At 39.6% G+C, this 21723-nt stretch overlaps 1 protein-coding gene across 1 annotated transcript in view; it reads right to left on the reverse strand.

Annotated features, from left to right (window-relative positions):
- The window catches only part of ptpn4a (protein tyrosine phosphatase non-receptor type 4a), a 59474-nt gene that overhangs the window by 35725 nt on the left and 2026 nt on the right, over window positions 1-21723 (reverse strand). The gene's annotated exons all lie outside the window — the stretch shown is intronic.

Below are 21723 nucleotides of genomic sequence, written 5' to 3' on the forward strand. Positions count from 1 at the left end.
GAAGAGGCTCAGTTCTTTTACAAAGAACACAATAAGCCAATTTACAGTGCGACATGATGTACTTAGTGGAGGCAGCCACACAGCGAGGCAAGCCTGTACAAGCCGGCAAAACAGCACACACTCAGTGCTTCATAAGAAAAGAATGTCGATGAGAAGGAAAGCTGCACACTTCTTGCCAAGGGATGTTGAAACTATACAACAGGCCAGTGTTAAATACTCTTAAACTACTTCACATTCAAAATGATAAAAACAGAAAAAAACTTTACAAAAGAGTTTACAATATTTGCAACCCTCTGTCTTCAGTTATTTTAAAATGTGACTATATTTGGTGATTTGGCTAGAGAGAAGTGAGAAAAACTAACAATCAGGACATCTAGTCCTTTCAGCTGCCTGTTTTGATACGTAGAGGCACTTATAAAATTTCAACTATTTTAATCTTCGCTGCATTCTAACAGCTGCTTCATTTGTGTGGACTTCATCTATTCTGAATTATTTTGAATTTTATCATGTTGTCATCAACATGCCTAAATTTGAGTGGCTAGAGTGATCAGTTGGTAAATGATGGCAGTGCCAACAGAGGCAGAGGGAGCCCTGTCTGTTCATCAGCGGGAATAAATAACAATAATTCAATCTGAAGCTGCTCCATTTAGAACAAACCAAAGCTCATTATTGCCGAGACCACGTCTGACTGCTTTCCTTGTCGTCGCAGATTGCAAAATGGTCGGATGTGGCTTGAATCCAAGTTTACAGATAGAAAAAAATGGTCTCTTATAATTTGCAGTATATGTTCACTCTGCAGCATGAATGGACAACTACAATCTATTCTTATATGTTGGTATAGGCATATACTGAGTATCGAGGCAGTGTATTTATTACATCTGTTATTTATTCACACTTATTTTTACATGATTCTGGATTGATTAATGTTTGATGTGTATATGTTTCATTCACTCTTCAGAGAAATAGTTTGACAATGGCTGGCAGCCTAACATTTTCTGACAGGAATTTACTGCACCGGGCCAAAAAGTAGTCCTGCACATAACTCAGCATAGCACTGCACTGTGTTGTTGTTACGTATATTTTTGTACAGGTTAAACAAATAAGATAAAACCTGTTTATTAATGAGCTTCACGTGTTAACTCTGAATGAAAGTGCACTGTGTATATATTCTGTTTGAATGTTTATGAAGGATGTGCCTTGGATGTGGAAATTTCAAAATAAACGTGTATCTTTAAGATGATGCCATGGATCACGGACAATCAGTTGATACTGATTGCGGAAGACTGAATCGATTCATCGATCCAGACTGATGGATTGTTGCACCCCAACGACAGGATATTTGTTGATATCACAAAGGCTACCACAATACAAATTCAATTCAGTTCAGTTAAATGAACTGCAAGATATGAGATATGACAAAACTCATACTGCCACACACTGTCTCGCTGTGAACAGTCAGTCACATGCTCTGAATAAAAGAAGGAGGAGAGTCAAAAGAGACAGCCTGTCACTTCCCAGCAGTCCAACAGGGCTGTCTATGTGAAACAGAAAATCATCCCTCACTCTCTTGCTGCACGGTTGATCACTACCTCACTTCAAACAAGACAAACAATAAGTTTATTATGCTTTTTCTGACTCACTTTTAATCCCGGTTGTGAGATTGTAACAACAGTTTGTTGTTGTGGCTCAGATTAGCTTTCAGTCAGTCTCAGCAGCTGCAAAGCCCTCCCAGAAGCTGTCATTTACCAATGACAAACAAGGAGTTAAAATATAACTATGTAGAAAACACTATTTATTGTTAGGACTGCTTACTTTTAGCCACGGACACGCTTTTACCAGCACTGATACGCTATTCACCTGATCTCATGTTGGAAATACAGATGAGGACTTAATTAAACCCCCAAAAGTGTTGCTAAGTCTTCATCATAAAAAAACTGAAACACACAGCATGGCAAAGAACAAACATACGTGTACTGAGTATGTATACTGCTTGAATGTAAAGCAAGGAGGTGCCCTTGGACAGAAACAGTCACAAACACGTCAAAGAAATTTTAAAAATAAATTCATACCTTAAAGATGATGATACGGATCGATATTTTCATTTTGCACTGATGGAACAGGATTGCTGAAACTACCGTTGTTAATATAATAATAATAATAATATAAATAATCTTAATAATATAATATTGACTAACATGTTGTCATCAATGCAGTTGTCAATGATAAAATAAATAAAAAGCAATGTATATCAAAAGATGGACTGTCTGCTTAGCATCAATAAAAAAACTCAAAAATCTCCATCTGTAAGCACATGCCAGCTCTGTTTCTGTGTGGAAGCGTGTGTTTTCTTTTGTTTGTTGTTTTTCCCCCCGTTCTTTTAGATTTTATAATGGAACATATGCCATTGTGAAGGGATTTGCGCCCTTCCTTTTTGACCTCTTGCTTTTTTTTATTCTTTGGTGATCTATTTTGACAGGAGACATAATAACCCCACATAGGTCATGGCCCCGTCATCAACAGCAGCTGTATTTGTAGCGATGGCTCTGTGAGTGTATCTCTGTGTGTATATGGCATATATAAGGAGAGCCCTCTGCATGTTTGAGCTGCTTGTCACTACACATCAGCAACAAACCCCCACGAACACTGGCAGACAGCGCACACACGCACACAAACACACACACAAATCTATACTTGTGGCCACCACTAACAGCAGCAACAGCAACTGTCTTCTCAACTCCAGACATTCAAGCTACACACAGAAAGAGATTATTAAACCTTTAACAGGTGGTTTTGATAGCCACCGTATATAATTCTCTGCATATGTTGTATGATTGCATTTTAAGTTACTGGCTCTCGACAAAATATGAAGCACAAAAAGTACAAGAACCAATCCAAGCTGGGTCATACTGTGACTGTGAAATGATTCAGTATACTGAACGATTCAGTATATTGTGATATACTGCAATACAATAAGCAAAGCAACATATTACAGATATTTAAATCTAATTTTAGGAAAACTGGCATAATATAAGAACCCTCAACCTTATGCATAAAATATGAGTAAAAAATGAATAAATAGGTAAATAAATATAACATAATTATATACATTCTTTTAATCCAATCAGTGGGATCTACACTTGATATTTTTCAGCAAACTGAGCAAAGAATTGAACTAGATAAAATTAATAAATAAAATATAGCTGATAATATGTTTGAGAATTAATGGAGGACAGGGACATATGGAAAAACTACCCCCTTAAATGTCACCAGGATTATCTCTGTGACGTGTTAATGCAAATTTTTACTAGAAAATTTCCAGTGTTTTTTCCTCATAGCAGTGACGCACTGTCTGTGTTTTAAATCACACCTTAGCCTACACAGAAAAAGAGAAGACACTCGACATCACGCAGCATATATAATGAGTACGACAAGGGTTCATGTCGCCACGTAGTAACTAAAGTGATCACAAAATGAGATGCATCGGCATCTGTCTGATTCAGCTCAGCAGGTGACAGTGCTCACCACCTACACTAATAATCGCAGGGGGAAACCCTGGCCTGTGTACCAAACTGGGAGGGCAGAGTTTGGAAGATGTAAGCTTTCATCAGGCAGAGAAGGTTGGATGAAGAGATACTACTGAGCTGCAATACAGGAAGTGTAGATTCCACGGAACAGCTTGGTGAGATCAATATATACTGACTGTCAACGGAACAACTGCACACACACACATAAACACAAAGGTTTGCAAGCAAGCAAACATGCATACTCATGCAGGCACACTGATGCCAGCTGCTTTATAGTCAGCTTAGGAAACAGAGCGAATCGACCAGCGAGATGAGCAGAGACGAAGGCGTGCAGAAGGAGAGAAGGACGGAAGAAGGATGGACGAGGGGACGCTCTCCCATCACTGGCTCACACTGTGGAAGAGCAACAGGGTTATACAGATGATGAAGTCTGACACGCAGACTATGGAAAGCACTAATGGCTCGTTCTCCCTGCTCCCTTCCTGTCCTAACATTTTTCTGCCACCCATCTGAAGATAATTTAGAGACCACATGACTGCAGCGCGGGATCATCTCTAGTGTAAAAGGCTGGTTGTTAGCCTTGCAGCGAACTCATGAATTAGTCTGCACATCTACAAGCTAAAACTGAATTATTTTTTTGCTCAAACATTTGTTAGACCACTTTTATCCTGAGTTGCTTTGGTCTGTTGAATTTTCACCCCAACTATTTTAGCTTTCACTTTGTTTTGTTGAGCTACATTGTGCACTCAAGGGTAATGTATTTGTTCTGCCCTTCTGCATACTCTCATTTATATTCTCTTTAGTCCGTCTTTAAGTTTGTTCTGCTGCATTTGGATTTCATTGTATTACTTTCAGTTCTGTCCTGCTGTCCTGTATTGTTCACTATCCTATTCTATTGGACTATTTTCTATTCAACTTGATTCTTTTCTCAATGTTCTATAATTTTTCTGCTCTGTTGTGTTTTTAGTTTTGCTCTGCTGAGCTGGACAGGGCAGCCACACTCCCCTGAGAGAAGCCTCCAGATCTCAGGAAGCACGCTAACATTATTGCTTCCTGCAGTCAGCAGAGCTTACAAACAGGCAGGAGTGTGTGTGTGTGTATGCATGTGTTGACCCTCAAGCTTCCCTCAGTGGTGGGCTCCTCTGGCTCTCTCAGCTTATTGCAAACACAGACAGTCCTGGAGCCTTCCTGTCTGTATGCAGGAATACACACCCTTCATATAAACACATAAATGACACCCCCCCCACTGAAACCACATTGACATACACATACATTCAAACAGGGACACACACATTATCTAACATCAAAAATCAGGTTTTGTGTCTAGCTCAAGCGAATCGAGATACACACACACACAAACACAGAAGTGCTACAATTAAAGTTATCTGAACATTACCTACTGAACTACTATTCTATCCTTATATCTTATTTATACCAACAGAACAAAAGTCTTCAAAGGAAAATAGTTACACAACATACAAAGTCCTTTCCCAGTTTGAATATGGGCCGACTACTGAACTTCATTTGCCCCATACATTTCTATTTATACCCTCGATTCCTTCAAAAGAAACTCAAAAGACGTGTTACATCCCTTTGTGTTGCTTTGGAACAATTGAAATAAGAGGCTAGCAGGAATCCCAGAGGAACTGTACATTGCACATTGTTTCATAATGCGTAAACTAGGCCACGGACAAACAGGTGGTCAATTACAGATGTGTGCCAGTGTGTGTGTGTGTGTGTGTGTGCAGACAGTTTGTGACTTCTGTGAGTTTTCATAATGGATGAAATAAAAAATAAACAACTTTAAAGTCCTCTTAGATCTTTCTCCCTTTCTGCAAATGACACTGAAATAAGAACGGAAATGAAACAATCACAATAGAAAAGCTGCACTGACACGGCAAACACTTGAACCTGACCTGATCTAATGTAATATTGCACTTATTCTGTCTTCAAAAAACAAATATGCGTGCTTGGTATGAAATTCGCAAGGCTAAGCTTTGCGCTCAGCCTACAAGAAAAAAAAAAAATACACACTTCCTGTTGTTCCCCCACAGCATAGCGACACTACCTGTCCCTCTTTACACCCATCCTCACCCAGTTTTCACCAACCTTTTGCTGCTCTTCCCCTTTCAATGCAAGCCAAACCAATGATCCCTTTAATTCCACTTACTTTATGTAGGGCAACAACAGCAGCAGGAAGAGCACAGTTTCATCTCTGTGTGTAATTGACAGATTCAAACAAAGCATTTGTGCCTGTGTGGGGGATGTGGGGGGCCAGCTTAAGGAATGTGGGCAGTGAATGGCCTCTGACCTCCTTTAGGGATAGCCATATGTGGCCTTGGCTGATGGTAAAGCCATACAGTGCAGCTTGTAATATGACTGCTTAAGTCTCTAAGAAGAGCAGAGAAGACATCATGACCTATGCAGTTAAACTTAAAAATATGTACATATAATGCATAAATGTGCAAATATTGGCAACATTTTGTTAAAAAAAAAAATCAGTTGATTTTTTTTGAAAATCATTACTTTACATTACTTCACAAGGACAAAGCATCGCATGTATATAAAAAAGGACAAAGGACAACACCAGCAATCAAAACAAGTAAAAAAAAAAGGTTGTGGTTAAGATGCAGCAGGACAACCTTTAGTTTTCACACTTCTACCACTGCAAAACCGAAAGCATACACGCTATGAAAGTATGAGCCAGTCTGACAGCATGTGTGAGACTTTAGGCTCTCTGACAGGGTGTTTATTTATGGGTCATTATAATTAAAAAAGAAAAAAACATGACTACTTTTTAATCTTTAAATGGGGTTCAATGAGCAGAGCTGGGTTCAGCTATTTCTTGACTCAAGTCTGAATTACCGCACATGAAATAATTTCAGTTGAGTGGTTTATAACGTGCAGTTCAATTTTAAAAAGAGCTTGTGGAAATAACTCAGTTGTACTGATTATTATGAGAGAAGTCAGGTCGGTCAGTTGGTCTCAAATTCACCACAGTTTAGTTATAAAGAGTTCTGTCTGAACTCAGCTGAAGCCTAATGGAATAAGCCTCTTCATGTGTATGAATGAAAAGTCTGAGTCAGCCTGTCTCAACAATTCAATCCAGTCCTCAGCTGCTTATAATAATTTTTTCGTAAAGATGTGCTATAACAGTGAATAGGAATAATCCTTTAATATTGTGTACGTGCTAACTTTATATTTATTGCATATTTATTTATTGAATGAGCATCTAAAAAAGGGACAAAAAGTTGTGTGTCTGGTTTCATGAGTGTGTGTTCTGTCTGTTTATGTTCCCATCAAATGCCACATGGGCATAAAGCCATTTTCATTAAAGCAGTAACTTCTAATTCTATCATTGGACACAGCACAAAAAAAGCTACAGACTTAACAACACACCACATCAGCTTTGTAGCTATTGTCTCTGTTGTTTACAAACAAGAAGTGCCTTATCTGACACTGAGTCTGAAAGTCACTTAAACACAGAACGATGACTCTGGCCCAGCAGTCATTGCAGTGCAGTGCAGTGCAGCTATTCATTATGTTATTAGTTACACCCTTGTTTGACAAGGCAAAAAAAAGCTGTGTGGCATTAAAAAAGGTCAACACAACCAGAGATGTTAAAAGAATGTATAAACACTACAGTGCAATCTTCCTGCACATTCTAACTTTCTGAAATTAAGGGATTTAAAAAAAAACAGTATTAGACCAAACTTAGACTGGGCCACAACATGAGAGAAGAGTTTCCTTCAAACAGTTTTCTTTCTCCTCCATATTTCCCCTTCGCCTCTCCTCTCCGTTTTTCACTGTCAGTATGGCTTGTGAGTCCATTATGCAAATTACAGTCATCAGTGCCAGGGAGCAGCCATTTACTTACACAAACGCAAACACACACACACAGAGCCATTCATAAAACCCAACACCTGTCACAGAGATTCCTCCTGAATCAAAGATGCTGATAATGGAGACCTGGCAGGCATTTCCAGCTCATTCTGGACACTCCACCGCACTCGTCTCCTCCGGACGTATCGCACATGTCCTCTCACCTGAAGATCATAATAACCCCATAAGCCGATCCACATCCACCTCTCCACTCCTCTCTCCTTGCCCTTATTATGTCATTCCATTCTCTGATCCTGTCTGAGCTTCTACACGTCTTCCTGCATCTTCTCCCCCTTTACACCTGCTAGTTTTCTGTCTTCACCTTGACGAAATCTGCAGTTGTGTGGTTCTCAATCTACAAGACAACATTCAGCTCACTATTAAATAGGACTGTGAAATCTAAAGAGCTCTTAAAACTCCAAATAATTCTTTGAATTTTCCCAAACCTAAGCAAGACAGCTTATAAAAACATGTTTCCATGCCCCACATTTCAGTTCAATCTCAATATTGAGCAATAATCTGAAAAAGAAAGCAGCAGTCCAGCTATGGAAACTTGAATTGAAACATGTTTGTCTATATATGGCAACAGCATTATCATCATAACCGCTGTAAGAAACCACACCTTGGTTTTTCTCAGGACGTGTAAATGCAGACGTTAACCTCACCTGATGTTTTGAATTTACATATAGCACAAATGATCATGACCATGGTGGCTGGCTAGCAGCGGCATCAAAAACCCACATTTGTAGGTTTTGTGTTTTCAGCTGACAATGCAACATACAACTTGCTGGTCCACCATAAACATCATCACAAAACATGAAAAAATATGTTTCAGCTGATGTTCATTATTCATTCACTGTGTTTAAGTTGAACTGTGCGACTAGAGTGCAAGAGGGGGAAAAAATCAACCAACAGTCTATTCAAACAAATGTTATGTAATCAGCAGCAAGCATTTGGTTCAATAAATGATTCAATCCGCAGCACACAGCCTGCTGCTTCTGCATTTCTCTCAATCATCTCACAAAGATTTATTCTCCCAACCAGGTAGAAAACCTGCAGTCACCTCCTGTAAAGAGCAGTGTGGGGGCTATTATAAAGCCATGACTGCAGGGCTTTTATGCTACTTTAATTCATTTCAGTAGCAAGGAAGTCATCAACAAGAAAAAGCTTGTAAACTAAAATTCAAGCTTCCCTGAACTAAGGTCTTAGTTGAAGAAGAATAAAACAATATCGATGGCTGCCAGAGTGGACAGTGATTTTTTTTTTTTTAATTACAGTATATTATCTACCACCACTGCAATGGAGTGGAAAAAAATTAAAGGAATTTCAAATGGAAAAGCTACCCTGAATACACAGATTGGAAACATGAGAGGGGTGGGACAGTGTTGCCTCATTTATAACAAGAGGCCCTCTTCTCCACAGTAATGTGGACACACACACACAGAGAAAAACAGAAAGCAGAGAAACAGAGATGCAGGTTTGATTAAACCAGCACATTCCCCTGATTTTTCCTTTCCTGCTGACGCTGGCACCTTTAAATGTTACCAGGGGTCGTGTTCTGAGCACGCTGCAAATTTCCACCCGTATCCACCTCAACCCTGCACATTCCTGCCCCACCAGCAGGGAGGCCAGGTGCTCTGCACAAAACCCACTCCCCCCTGCTGCTTGGCAGTTATGCTGCTAGGCTATGTTAGCAGCATATAACCTCAGCTACATCACCAATGACTACAGCCACATTTACACCTGGCAGAAACAATAATGACGGTACAGTTGCATCTTTCCATTCAGAACTGAATACGTCATTTTCTAATTAATTTTTTCTTTTAAATTTTGCCAAGAAAGTGTTTATATTTTGTGTAAAACCAAGCAATAATATCACAAATACACCAAAAATTCAACACTAACAGCATACTAAATTACATTAGGTTTCACTGTTTTACATGTTTTTGCAAAACGGTAAATAGGCTCAAGAAGAGCTCCCAGTCTGTCAATCAAATACCATCAAGTGATCATCTTTCACCCCTCTGAGTCACCACTGTGATTCAGTCAGTGCTTCTGTATGCAGCTCAAGGCCTGGATGATGGTAATCCAATTGGTAAAATATCACTACGACTCTCAGCAAGTGTGTGAGTGTGTGTTTAACAATGTGTGCAATCAATAAGTAATTACTCAGCCTCTCTTCATGAGTGTGTGTAAAGAAAAAAACAACAATGCACACCTGTGTGCAAGCTAGTACATTTACAACTGATCTTGGGTCGTTTGCTTCGCAGTTATTTAAGCTTACACAGATGTATGTATATCTACAGTAACCTATTTGATCAAGCATCCACATGTACATCATTACATGGATTTTTAATAACTATACATAACCATAACCAAAACTCCAAATAATTCCAATATTACAACATTTGGTCAAAAACATAGCATTTCAATACATTTTTGCAAGATAAAAATAAAAGCACATACAAGAATATTTTATCTTAAGGATTTTCAGGCGATATCGTCACCAATTATGCCCATTAGTCTGAGTCAAACTAGGTCAGACTTTAAAATCTGAGCTTCATGATGCAGGGAGTTCCTTGAGTAGTTGCTGAGTCGGAGCGTGCGACACTCCACACATTAAAAGTAAGAATGGAATTACAAAGCGCTAAGCACCCTGATGCGCGTCATGTGAAAGAGGCTCTAGCTTTTTCCTGAATGCACCAAGGCTCTCATGCAGGTCTTACAGTGAAAGGACTCAACTGCCATGAACCTTTCCTAACATACTATTCATCTGATAATTCAGCAGTGAGGAGTGCAAGCTTATATAAATTTGGATCAGAATAAACTGGTGGTATAATACTAGTATTAATACATACATACTCATATCAAAGGCATGGTTTCCGCTAAGTCTCCAAGTATAAGACAGAGGACATAGCATGCGATAATGTCATCATGACTACATGATTCACCTAATCCCCTGCAAACTCAGGATGAACCTGTATTTCTATTCTTAGAAGCTATAGCTGTTCAGGCCATGACACTCAAACACTAAACCAATCAGAACTTAGAACTCAAATTTCAAACCATCTCATTCATTTCCCGTGTCCCCTCACACTACTCAAGACCTTTTGCTAAGCAGTTCTGCTATTCTATTCTTGTTCTTTTCTGAGAAACACAATTAGTCTGGGGCTGACATTTAAAACGAGAGACAGGCAGTGGTAGTTGAGGAGAGAATACTAGGAAAAGGATTTTATTATCAGCCTAATCCTTTAGAGGCAATGCAGCAGTCATTTTCCTGGAAACTCTGCATGCCCTGCTGTTGATCGAGGTATTACTAAAATGTGTCCATATTATCAGTGCCGCACTGTCTCCAAAAGGTCACTTATTTTGGCACTGAAAAGAGATGGCTTGATTTATTTTTCACATTTAACTGTGAGTTAAGGTTTTCAAAAAAATTACAACACAACCTAATCTCCAGGTCTATTTATATGGCATGACATGACATGAAACAAAAAAAAGGAAAAACTATAATAAAATACTGTGCTTTAAAGAGAGGAAAGTGCTGTAATTCCCTGCCTGGATGAATCCAGAAGGTTCCTAGCTTGGGTCAGACATGTACAGTAAGCATGTAAATACAACATGCGCATGTACAAGTTTGCATTATTACACAATGGTCTAATTCTTCACAAAAATTACCAACTGAAAGTTTAGCGGTAAACCTGCAATGCCCAACAATGTTGTAAAAACGGACAGACAAATCACTTGTACTTTTGGTTGTATACGACCAAAAATACACGTACAAGTACAACTTGCTAAAACACACTCACTGACACTTAGACCCACATGCTCATATAGCAAAACATGTAAACTCCTGCACAGCATCTGCTGCTTTAAAATATTGAAAATTAACTATGTAAGTGCCTGTAGCACAATGTTCCCTTCTGAGGGAAACAGATTTTTCCTTTAGCATTATTTTTTTTTTTTTACAAAGCTGTAGCTGATGTTGCCTGTGTGTGTGTGTGTGTGTGTGTGTGTGTGTGTGTGTGTGTGTGTGTGTGTCCCACGGATGGGACATGCTGTGGAGTCTGCTCTATTTTGCTGATGAAAGGGATTCTGCTCAATGCATAATTTAGGAATCTCTGCTTTACACTGAGCCACGCCTCCCTCTCCCTCTCCCTCTCCCTCTCTCCTTCTGCCTCTACACAATTTTATGATCATCACCATCTTTTTAAGTGAGATGTAACAACGGCCTGCTTGTGACAAAACCAACAGTTTAATGTACGGTTGCTGCTGTTCTGTCTGTCGACACTCTCCCTTCAACACAGAAATTCAACATGTGCTCGATCTACTATGTCGTTTTTTTATGCCACGTTTACTTGCCAGACAGCCACATGGTTTTGACCCTCCAGTGCTGCCGTTCAAGCCTGTAATTTCTGTAGGTGGGTGGGGGGGGGGGGGGGGGGGGGGGGGGAACAGGTGTAATTTTGACAGCACACAAGGGATGTGGCTGGCAATGCTACGGATGCTTGAGATACAAGACCTGCAAACCATCAATTAAGCTGGATTATTTGCAAATTATGTATCTACAAAGCTAAACAGTCTGCTACAGGCCTGGCTACAACACAGGCAATCCAAGAGGCAATTCTAAAGTTTAACTGATGATTAAACAGCATGTTTGAATGTAACATATAGCTGAAATCGCAAGAAGCATGTGAGAGGGGGAGGTGTTGGGGACATCTCTGTACCACTGGTTGTATGAAGAGGTAAAAGATGAGAAGATGAAAGTGGGTGGAACACATTGTGGTTGGTAAACAAGGCCAAAACAGGAAAGCGTGGGTTCACCTGACAACCACGTCGCAGCCTGTACAATGTTTCCACGCTATAGAAAATAAGCTTTGCTGCTGGCGAAAAATACTGAGACAGTAATTAGTCGCTTTCATGTAGGTCTTGAGGTTAAAAGGCAAAAACTGGCGTCTGGATTAATTTTCTTTCAAGGCCAGTTTGCTTCATACAAAATAACAAGGCGTGTGCTTGAACAGATGATAACAAATCTCACACCATCAGGGCTTTTGATTCACACCATCAACTTTTCTGCTAGCATCATTTGACACAGAGAAGTGTCCTGAGACAGTAATGACTGCCTTTTCCCTCAAAGCGCTGGTGCAGCTTCAGTACAGAAAGTGTGACAATCTGATGCTCTTACTTACCAAACCATAACACTGACCTATAGTATACCATGAATAACGCAGCAAATGATTTGCTATGTTGAGATACAGTGAACTAATTGCATTTTTAACAGACAGTGATGACATGTTGCCCCTACATGTGTTGCAGTCTGAGCTCCTCTGTTCTGTTCATACCACTTAGCATGTTCACAGTAAAATTACGTTGGTTAAGGACATAAACTAGTTTGTTGAACCTTTATGAAAGGTCACACGTACAGGCCACTACAAGTTATGTATTTGTGATAGTGTTACTAAGCAGATGACATCTCCTCCACAGCACTTGATACACAACAACCTCAAACAGAGTTTCGCAAACATGATTTAAACAGTGTTTTGATTTAGTCTGTTCTGCATTAATCTGGTTTTACGAAAGAAGATTAGTGCAGCCTCAGACCTAAGTGAGGGCTTAAATGAACCAATGAAACAGATTCAATTTCAGAGTAATGCTGTTATACTGTATAGTAGTACGCAGAATAAAAAAATGTGTATGGAACAGAAATGTTGAGAAAATGGAGTATGGCACAAGAACACTGGTTGTAAAGTAACATTTATTTGTGCAGTATGTTCCTCTCTACTTCCACCAAACAGGTAAACTGTATGCATTTTTGATTCCATTTAGGTTTCTGACCATATTTTAAATCCATACAGATTTTTTTTAGTCTGCTTTACATACTTTATCCAAATGAACACCAGCTCTTATCATAATCTAAACTCTTTCTGTGAAATGACTAAATGTTTTTTCTTTGTCATCTTGCTCTCATTGTACAAAAGTACAATAGCATCCGACTTACTTCCAGTCTGCATGCAGAGCCAAGTTTCTCTATATATATACACAGTATATATATATATATATATATATATATATATATATATGTGTGCGTTGGTGTTGATCAATGAAAGAGTGCTTCACATAGTTCTGACAATTTAGCAACTTCTCCAAAAATCAATACACTGTAATTGCATTGAAATATAACCAGTCAACCGAGATACTTGCAACTGTAACACCGGCCCTCAAATGGCCCGAGGAACAAACCAATCCAGATTTTCAGCTAAATTATTGCTACTGCTTATAGCAAGAGCTTAACTAGTGTTAATCAGTTGCTGGGTTAATGCTCGAGTGCTGAAATATGCGAAGACTGATCGTCTTGTAATTAACGCGTCTTAAAGTGTCCAAGATGTCATGCATTGTCCTCTTGCTGGTAGCTTCCATGCTGACACAGTGCAGCCATGAGTCAGCCAGAGCCGGCCCCCTGCCTCATGCTGAAATCAGAGAAACCACAAGAATGTAACAGCTTCTGTTATTATCCCTCCCTGCTGCCTCACTGCCTGCCCTAGAAAATAGCAGTGAGGCTCTCTCTCTTCTCATCTCTGAAAGACACACACAGATTCTCTCAGGGTGTGGATGTCCATTTTGCATGCTTTCTCTCTGCACACAGATACTGTATATAAACTCATACATACACACATCGGACCTGACAGTGCAAAATCCTATCGACTGCAGCTTGTTCTTCCTCCTGAGAGCTGCGGCAAACTCAGGGCTGTCAGACACGTAGAAACATCGAGACCAGCTGGCAGACACACAGTTTAACAAAATAATAGACTGGAAAAAATGATTGAGATTGTCCACTATATTGTTCTAAGATTCAGCAAGTCTCTGTTAACATAGTAATGAGTTTTCAGGGCTCCAAAATTTCTTGCCACTTTGCTTAAATTAGCTGTCAACATTAAAATCTTGTAAACTTTTAGCTGCAAACAATGCTTTAAATGGACATTTAAATACATACAAACCAGTTGCCAGTTACCTGACCTTTTTAGGTTAAAACTTGATAAAGACTTCAACAGACCAAAACAACAAGCCTACAGTAATTTAGTGGTACCACAAAATCATTAGTTTGCACTCGTATGGCTGACGCTTTGTCTAAAGCAACTTAAACGCAACAAGTGCTTTCAACCTGTTAACTACTTTAACAGCACAATGGATACGTACATTTTACCAAGCTAGCATGCTGGCTAGCAGGCCAACCACTTTTTAACCTAAATCATGTTACATTTCCACTGTCAATTTAGCCATCTATAACAACAAGGTGAATCTAGCTTGTGCAATTAATATCAAGCTAATATACACTAAGATACCACAGGCCCTCTTTCGACTCACCCCACCTATTAGTTGTGCATATACTGAATCACTGCTTTTAAGTCTTGAACCTACATTTGTATTCCCTGTATGCCTCCAATGTTTAAGCTGTAACATTCATCTGTAACATTTCTGGTTTTATCAGTCTTTTAAAGTGATGGCTTTAATGGTTCTAATTAAACATGCATTTGCCATATTGTGTAATAAATCTATTTAAACGATCCTTATTAACATTGTGTTATTAATTTCAATCATTCAGTCCATGCATGCTTACTATCTGCTTCCCTCTCGGTTATTAACTACTGAATTGAGAGGAAAAATAAACAAGTAAAGGTCATTATGGATTCTATTTCTACGGTCTCTAAACCTGGATGCAAACATGCAACTAAAGGTTCAAAGAATGGATCCATCATTTATCATGAAAACATTTGCTTGAGGAGCAGATCATCCCTAGCCTCAGGATGTGAGTTAAAGCTGAGAAAGGTTATGCCCACATGTCAACAAAAGAGGTGATCCAAGCTCACGTGGGTGGACACACCCTAATAAAAAGCATGCCCATCAGCCTTTGTAACCAGATATCTTTACATATGCTGTCAGTTCTTTCCCTTTGGCTTTCTTCACTGAATCATCTCACAATCGCACTATGATGACATTTTCACAGCCCTTATTTACTTTCACCACATGCCTACTGAGTACACAGAAGAAATTAACGTGAGACAAAAATTGCAAACACCTTCGTCTGGAATAAGATGGTCATCTATGAGACTAGGATTCATGACCAAGAAGGATAACAAGAAATGAGAACATGCAGGATGGACTGAAAACACACCCAACAGCAGAGAAACTGGAGGCAGCATGAAATAAAAACAGCAGTACTTATGTCCTGTGTTTTTAGACTGTCTTTTATGTTCTTGTTTGAGTTGGATGCATAATCCTATTTCACTTCCTCCACAGTTCTCCATGCAAAACAAGCAGCTGATAAAAAAAGGTTTTACCATGTAGGCTAAACTGCTGATGTTGTGTTACGCAAAAACACACCGCATTAAAAAAAAGAGGTCGGGAAACTTAACGTAAAAATACAGTAACCAACTAAGTTTCTTTGCATTGAGTGTTTTTTAAATAAACGATGGTACCAAAATATAACTTATTTACTGTCACTAATGCCTCTCATCTGTAAAAGTTGGCCTATTTCAGAGAGATGAATTATTTCAGGTTAGAAGTAGGTTTTATAGCCCAAATGACACCACTTTTTAACTACACGATTGGAATTAATTTACAATAATTTTTAAGTAATTCATTAAGCTCAACTACCCACCTCTCATCTCAACTGGGGGACAATCCCTCACGATAATAAGGCAGAAAATCCATTTTTGACTCTGACCTACTGCTCTTCAGCAACTGTGTCTTTTGACCTCCTGAGGTATTCAAGGGTCTTTACGCAGCTGTTTCAAAGGCAGACCTGAGGATCTAAAGCTGACACGCTCACACACGCACATAAACCAAGCTCAGGTTACACAAGTAGAAGGTTATACTAGACACATGGCAACTGATCTACAACTCTTTGCTGAGCAAACTGCAATGTATCAAGTGTCTGCTTAGGTGTGTGTATTTATGCAAATTAGAGGTGGACCAATAAATCAATTTCGCGGATAAACTGCATAGGACAGGACGTTTTACAGACTACTGGGAGGCTATCGACATGTTCCTGCTTCAGACTATCACTACGATAACTCTTTTACTAGCCATTCAATGTGCATAGAAGGGCAAGTGTATGTATTTATGCATGTATGCATTTTGGGGGTTAGTGGAAAGGATGACAGTGAAGGAGAGGACAGGCCAAAACACGCACTGAAGCATAACTTTTGAGTGAAGAGTCAGGAGCCAGCTGTACTCACATACCTGAGAAGTGTAATGGCGGGGGGTGGGGCTGCACTGGAGAAGAGTCCTCTCCCTCAGAAGAGAAAAGTTCAGGTATGGTCATGTAATCAAGTGGTCATTCTGTTATCATATAATGACATGGAGCAGTGGTGGTCAAGGGCTGATGCCATCTTTTTGCAAATACTTTGAAGTCAGATTGAGGATGGTTTGTGCCCAAGAGGCCGTCTCTTGTTTTAGACACTTGATCAAGACTGATTAACTATTTCCAAACACTTGTGCGTTACTTTCGTTACCATATCTGTTCTGAGAGATACCTTCTAGTCTGTATTTAAATTCAAACCCCTATGCTGAACAGACTGCCTCTCTGAAAAGTCAAACCTGATCATATCAGTCTCTGAGCAGCTTGCCAACATAACTGAGTCACGGGAGTGGTCGCGCTGTACTGATAGTAGCGCAGTCACCATTTTGTGAAGAAAATGCATGACTTAAATGAGTTACCTACTGATGTGCCAGTGTTGTTGCATAAAACCATTCCATTTACAATCAGCTGTATTTTCATTTGATTGGCTTAATTTTGCACACAATTTCAAACATTTTTTTAAAAAAATGACTACTGTAGTCACAATACTGAACCCAATCCGATCAGTTTGTTGCTCGCAAACAGGTCAACGTTAGCAGACAGCCGACGCGACTTGAATGGATGACGTTCAGCGACAGAAAACATTATCTGGGCACCAAATGCCCAGGAGCTTGTCAGGATTTTGGTTCTGACTTATCAGTAACCAGCAATAATCTATGATTATTCTTGTCACTGAAGAAAGGACTAACAGGACTTCAGGAGCTCAACTGATACAAGATGGTGAAGTAAACAAATTTCAGCAGCCTGAATGCATGGCACCATGGATTCATTTCAACAAAAAAATAATATTCAAATGTATAAGTTAAATGAATAATTTAAATATTTGGCTATTACCTATCCTACACTGAATAGTAATTGATAAGATTACTAATATAGTTCACCATTGAAGGAGAACTCCACAGGAGTTACATTTGTTGGTTTACAATATAAAACTTAAATGTATATATTATATAAATAATAATATATTTAATTATATTATTTAACCCATAAAGCTAAGCTAAATATCTACTCCCCTTTCACCTATTCCATCCATCCATTAAATCCCTTCTGTTTGCTCACCTGTCCAGTCTCTCTTTTCTCATATTCCTTTGTTTATACAAAGACCATCTCTGCTTGTTTTTATCTCATACCCAGTGATCATCAATGATCCTGTTAATACCTTAATGTCTTTATGTTGCACTGTCTTAATCCAACCTCTGCAAGGCTAGCTAAGTCTATCTTGCAGTACCTACACTATAATCTAGCTAGCTTTATCTCCTGGCATAATCTAGCCCTGCATTTTTCAGAAACTGGGTTAGAACATACAAGCGATTCATAAAAGTACTAATACAGATGATGAATTACAACAGAATACACAATAGCGCTTGGAGCCTCTATCTATGTTGCCAAGGCCTACTGTGTTGTGGGCTAGTGCAGGAAAAAGCCAATCTCGCTGAATAAATTTAAATGTTTTGAGTCATCTAGTAGATGTAGAAGCAGAAGGAAAAAAATGGATCCAAATCAACCCAATCAAACAGGCAAGGCAAACGAAGGCATGCTTGAGCACTGCTAGAAAACATGGACAAGTTTGTGAGAGGGCTGGCAGATAAACGTACAGCAGAGAATGAGCCTTCACCAAGTCACAGAACAACTTCCAAGGCAAAGAAAAGAAAATATGACGAACCACATATCACCCTCAGCTTCACCAGTACAACAATGGGTAACAGGGAGAGACCGCAGCGTACTACGCAACTGAAAAAACAACACGCAAGACAGTTGATTTTTATCAGAAAACTAAAAAAAAACCTCATAAACCACCTGGCACAACAGAGTCGCTTTACTAAAGCTGCATGAATGAAAACGTTCTTATCTACAAAAGGGGGGCCCTGCAGAAAACATTTAGGAACCAGTGCCCAAGAGCAAATTTGACCTGCAGCACAAATTTTACCAAACCTGAGCGGGAAATAGGTGGTTCATCTCTCAGCTCCTCTCTCTGGCTGGATATCATGCTGTTTAAGCTAATCAAACCATTATGGCTGCCCACTAACTGAAAACACCATTAACATAATGTGTTGTTTCATTCGATTAGTTCTGCATGATCCACATCGGGCATTGCTGGACAGAGAGAGCAAGAGAAGGAAGAGGCAGGAGGAGACAGAGCAGGTGAGAGGGGACAGCACTGAAGAGGTGACCGTGATCTTACAATACTATAAAATGAAATCTTACACGAGAGGAACTCCAACAGCATTTTGTATAACAGGAAGGATCACTGTGATTAAAACATATGTAACCATGGGAGTGTTATCCTCTATATTCTGAATGTTATCGTGACTAGAACACAGAAAGCTAGACATATGCATCCACATGATACTGTCACTTTTCAATACATACTAAAACTATGTGTCGCTATTAATATGGCACTACTTGCTTTCCATTTTGGAAGTCTAGATCTGTCAAAGCATCCTTCATCCTGGCATTCTGTAGCCGAGGTATCTCGCACAGAATAAACACAGCTGTGTTTGGGGCCTGAGAGACAATTTTCACAAAAGAGTCGTGCCATATCCGCCTCAGCAACAGACCACTAACTAGCAGCCTTTTCGAGAGCTATCTGGCTTGATATTCATGAGAATGGATGGCTGCTTGGCTGGGTTACTACTTGAAGACTGCCAGTCAGACAGACAGACTGAAAGTGCTGTAGCTCAGGACAATAATGGTGATCTACCAGTTTGTGCCAAGTTAAGCACAACTGGGCTTGCGTAGGCCTTGGTGTGGGCAATCTCAGAACATGAGCCATCTTGAAGGCATCCATCCAATTTTACTTTTTAGGAGAATCGAAGAGATTGTGATAACAATGTCCTGTTACTGTACAATGCATTCTGCTTACTGTGCTTCCCAAAGGCAAATAGGACTGGCAAGCTTTCCAGATGGTTATAATAGCATGGCTGCTCTTTGACAGGGCTGTCACCAACAGTCAGCATAGCTCACAGAGAGTCTGATTTCACTCAAATAACAAGGAAGATTTAATAAGGAATTTTAGAAGTACCACTCATTAGTTTGCGTAAGGGGGTGAAATAACCGATTTGACTGCAGTATATAGTGAATAAAAAAAACATAATTACGATAACAGAAGTTAAACTGATAAACAGCTTTTTCTCATAGCTGTCCTGGCAGTGAAGTAAGATATGCAAAGGCTCCCATCTTTGAAGCCTGATAATATATCTTGCTTGCAGCACCCCAGCAGTCTTCTTACTAACACTGTCAGTTAACACCAATACTGAGCTGTCAGCACTACTGAGCACCACGCTGAGGGTGTGCCTTTCCAACGCTGAGACTAACCAGATATAAGGTGTCAGGCAAAGATAGAGAGAAAAGGGAAGAGCAGACAACACAAGGAGGTGAAAAGCAGGCGACAAGGGAAGAAGCTAAAGCTCAGGCTGCATGAAGAGGACAACCTCCTAGAGTGACATAATTATAAGATAAAACAGAAGTCCAAAACATCTTATAAATAAAGAAATGTCATTTGTGTGTTTTTCAAACCCTAAACACTGACTTACTGTATGAAACAGAGAAAAAGAATTCTGGCACATAATGTTCTGTGCTCCTAGCCCATCCCACAGTGCACACACATCTCATCCTTTCACACCAGCAAGAACAATGGTTGACCTTTGACTTCTTTGCTATGTGGGCTGGTTTATGATGTTTAACCAGGAAGCCATCATCTTTATGCATCTTCTCTACTGACACCAGCCAAACCTGTGGAGACACATCTGCAAAGCCGGCATGATGATAGATTGGCGGTGCGAAGTCTAAGTTTGTCAGTTTTGAAAAAATTAGCTGAACCTCCTTGCCACAGGAACATTATTGAAACATCCTAATGCTTGCATCCATCAACTGAAGCATTACAATGTTCCTCACTTAATAGCTTCTTAAGTTACAATCAAAACAAGCAGAATATTATCATCATCTTGTATACAGACATGCCTCAAGACTGAGGATAAGTTCAACTACAACGAATACAACTGGCAATAATGATTAATCATATTGGCTGGTTAAACTATGCATAAAATTTTGAGATTGACTAAAAATTGTCAGGAAAAAGGTAAGGGTAAATTACAATCTCCCTGTGCACCATATCAACAGTTAAATTTGAGCAAGTTTGCTTGGGATCTGATGATACAAGTTAAGTCCCAACTTGCTCCCATGAGATCTCCCAAGCTCCTGCTACCAGGTGCAGTTTATCCCCGTTAGCCCCGCCACACCTGTGCCCCCTCTGTCTTCCAGTATCCACATCTTCTCCTCACTTCTTACAATCCGTTGTCTCCCTGTCTCTCTCACACATACACACTTCTGCAGTACACCATGGGGATGTTAGGTTCAGGTGCTCAAGTAAACCAGGGTCATCTGCCACAGGCAATTTAATCTTCACCAGCTGAGTCCTACCACCCTTAAAATTCAGGATTTCCTCATGTTCTTCATGCAAAAGCAAATACATTTTAAGTTCATTCCAGGATTCCCTTCAGCATAAATTTATGATATGTATAGAAATAAAACTGGCCAGACTGCATGTCACAAAAGCCATGAAAACAAACTTCACTGTGCCTTATTTAGTCTTGTTTATCCACCAACAGCACAGTCCCCAATCCTACTGTATGTCTCAGCTATCAGAGATTAAATGTGCAGCATTGTGCCTTTAAAGAAACCTGGATGCCTGATTCTCCTATCTTTACTCTGAATGAGCACAAAATCCACTGTTGCAAAATAATCCTGACTACCACAGCTGTAATATATAATATGGTGGCGAAGGGCAGCCCAGGATGGTGCCCCAAATAAAAATTTACAACATGGCAGGTCTAATTCCCAAGATAAGTAGTTCGGCTTCAACAACCATCAGCCACAGACAGGGATTCCCAGATGTAATCAGGTCAAAACCAACCACAAACATCCCGTTAAAGACACCCATTTTTTAACCCACCATCTGTT

Source organism: Scatophagus argus, chromosome 11 (genome assembly GCF_020382885.2).
Source record: "Scatophagus argus isolate fScaArg1 chromosome 11, fScaArg1.pri, whole genome shotgun sequence".
NCBI lineage: Eukaryota > Metazoa > Chordata > Actinopteri > Scatophagidae > Scatophagus > Scatophagus argus.